Source organism: Eucalyptus grandis, chromosome 8, assembly GCF_016545825.1.
Source record: "Eucalyptus grandis isolate ANBG69807.140 chromosome 8, ASM1654582v1, whole genome shotgun sequence".
Classification (NCBI taxonomy): Eukaryota; Viridiplantae; Streptophyta; class Magnoliopsida; order Myrtales; family Myrtaceae; genus Eucalyptus; species Eucalyptus grandis.
Window position 1 is genome coordinate 22,793,943 of NC_052619.1, and position 2,569 is coordinate 22,796,511.

At 47.3% G+C, this 2,569-nt stretch overlaps 1 pseudogene; it reads left to right on the plus strand.

Annotated features, from left to right (window-relative positions):
• Positions 1–311: 311 nt before the first annotated feature.
• On the plus strand, positions 312–2,569 carry LOC120286547 (annotated as a pseudogene).

A 2,569-nucleotide genomic window follows, 5' to 3' on the forward strand; every position in this document is an offset into this window, starting at 1 on the left:
GTTCATCACGCCGCCCTCGCTGGATCGACCTACCGAATGTCGTGCAACATGTGGTCCGACAAGACGTTACACTGAACACATCAGTTCCATCGTACGTTCCCTAGGCACCTAATTTGTCCCCAATTTTTTTTTTTTTTCCTTAAAATACTCGACCGGCCTTAAAAGGCTCCCGTGGATTCCCATCATCTGAATGCCTACCCAAATCTCGCAATCTTATCCGTGTCGTCTGGTGGTTGGTTGGTTGGCCCTGTAGCGCCCACGGACACTCCCTTCCCCCCGTCCACTCACGTCGCCGGACCTTCCCTTCCCGGCCGGCCTCGTTCCATCTCACCGGGCTTGCAAATTTCCAAGAAAACGGGCACATCTCGGTGGTTGGGCTCGAGCCATCTTGCCGAGAAAGGTCGCTCTTTGCTGTTTTCGGTCACTGTTCTGCGTCAATGGTGGACGTGAGGAAAGTGGAATTGGCCAAAACTCTGGTAGTGGAGCTCGTGGTGGGTTGTCCTCTTTAAGCACACCGTCTGCCCCCGTCGCGGAAGTCCTCCCCAAATCTTGCTCACCCATCTCTTTCTTTTCGCTCTCGAGACCCAGGATCGGATTCATCGTTTTCAAGAATCGAAAACATGAGCTGCGTCAATTTGAGCACCACCTGTTCGATCTTTAACCAAGCGAGCAGATCCAATTTGCTCCATCCCCTGAAAACTCCGACCTTTCCGCGGATTTGTCCGAGACCCGCCAGACCCATTTCTTGTTCCTCCCCCAGATTGCGCTTCTCCGTCTCCGCGATCCTCACCAAGGAAGAGGAGGCCACCACCGAGGACAAAGAAGGGCGGCCCCCGTTCAATTTCAAGGAGTACATGCTCGAGAAGGGGTGCTCCGTGAACGCGGCGCTCGACTCCTCGGTCTTGCTCCGGCCACCGCTGAAGATTCATGAGGCCATGAGGTATTCGTTGCTCGCCGGCGGGAAGAGGGTCCGCCCGGTGCTGTGCATAGCGGCGTGCGAGCTCGTGGGAGGGCAGGAGTCGATGGCCATGCCGTCGGCTTGCGCCGTCGAGATGATCCACACCATGTCTCTGATTCACGATGACCTTCCCTGTATGGACAACGACGACTTGCGCCGCGGAAAGCCCACCAACCACAAGGTCCTGTGCCTAGTTTGCTCTTGTTTATAATGATTTGATGCTTGGTGGGATATTAATTGTGCTTATATTTGGCGAAATCGAGGTGGATCTTTGCTTAGTTATTGCAAAGTGTTGTCCCAGGAGGTGGGGGTTTATGTTGGCCGCTTTTCTGCAACTTGTGTATGTTGAGATTAGTAACATGATCATAGTTTTCTTGATGGTTGATTCATGTAGTAGTGATAGCCATTGGATATGTGTATTTCATATAGTACAAGCTCATGAAGTTGGTTTCACCAGCGAAATTAGAATTATGAATAATAGTGAGATTGGAGAATCAGTCCGGTTGAATTTCTGCTTGTTGGCTAATATGAATGTGCTAGTAAACTTACTATGCTTTATTGGGAGTGACATGCAAGTTTCGTTAAAACTTAAACTTTGAAGCTTACTGTTATGTAACTTATTCTTGCAGGTTTATGGTGAAGATGTTGCTGTTTTGGCTGGAGACGCCCTACTGGCATATGCATTTGAGCATATTGCGGTAGAAACCAAGGGGGTTTCGCCCACAAGGATAGTCAGAGCAATCTTTGAATTGGCGAGGTCTATTGGAGCAGAAGGCCTCGTTGCTGGCCAAGTGGTGGATATAAGTTCTGAAGGAATCGCTAATGTAGGATTGGAGCACCTTGAGTTTATTCATCTCCACAAGACTGCAGCGTTGCTCAGCGTCTGTTGTTCTTGGGGCAATTATGGGAGGTGGGTCACAATGAAGAAGTTGAGAAGTTGCGGGGTTTGCAAGGTGTATTGGGTTGTTATTTCAAGTGGTGGATGATATTCTGGATCTGACCCAGTCTTCTCAAGAACTGGGTAAAACGGCTGGCAAGGATTTGGTGGCTGACAAAGTTACGTATCCAAAGCTAATGGGCATTGAAAATCTAGGGAGTTGGCCAACAAACTGAACAAAGATGCTCAAGAACAGCTATTTGGATTTGATATAGCGAAGGCAGCTCCATTGATTGCTTTGGCAGATTACATTGCTAACAGGCAGAACTAATTGTTCCATAAAAGGTAGAATTAATTGTTCAGGGAGGTTTTGGGTTATCATTTACAGTAGAACTTGCTGGGAACTCATGAATTAGAGGACATGATACTAATGGGTGGTGGATTTATATTAAGTGTCCAGCAGTCACTTCTCAGTGTTGCTTGAGGTCTTATCACTAGTCATTCCGAAACCCAAACCCCTGATTTTTCTCTGGAGGAAGTGATACAAAGGAAACTTTAATGCTGTCAATGTTATATCGTGTAATTTGATCTCAGAAGAATGTAGCACATTCCCATCCAGTCGTTTTTAGTACTGTCAATGTTGCATATCGTAAATTGATTTTTTCTTATTTACCATCAGTCAATAGCTCGTAGTTTCCACACTTGAGATTAATGTGATCTGAAGCTTCAGATGA